This window comes from Mesitornis unicolor, unplaced genomic scaffold (genome assembly GCF_000695765.1).
Source record: "Mesitornis unicolor isolate BGI_N332 unplaced genomic scaffold, ASM69576v1 scaffold40412, whole genome shotgun sequence".
NCBI classification, from domain to species: Eukaryota; Metazoa; Chordata; class Aves; order Mesitornithiformes; family Mesitornithidae; genus Mesitornis; species Mesitornis unicolor.
The window spans coordinates 16,601-16,876 of NW_010170632.1; positions in this window are offsets into that span (position 1 = coordinate 16,601).

A 276-nucleotide genomic window follows, 5' to 3' on the forward strand; every position below is an offset into this window, starting at 1 on the left:
CCCCCCCTCTCCACCAGGACGGTATGAAGCCTGAGGACAGTGACGAGGCCCAAGCTCAGCACCCACCACTTCCCCCACCACAGCAGTGGAGGGCCCTGGGAAGGGGGTGCGGCACAGCCCCTTCCCCACCAGCCCACAAGGGGGGCCGTGGAGGCACTCCCAGGACCCAGGCACATGTGCAGGCCGGAGCCCCCCGTGACCTTCACAGGGGAGGGTGCCCCAGGGGTACCCAAAGCAACGGTGACCTTGTCCGCAGCGGGGCCGGCAACGCACCAG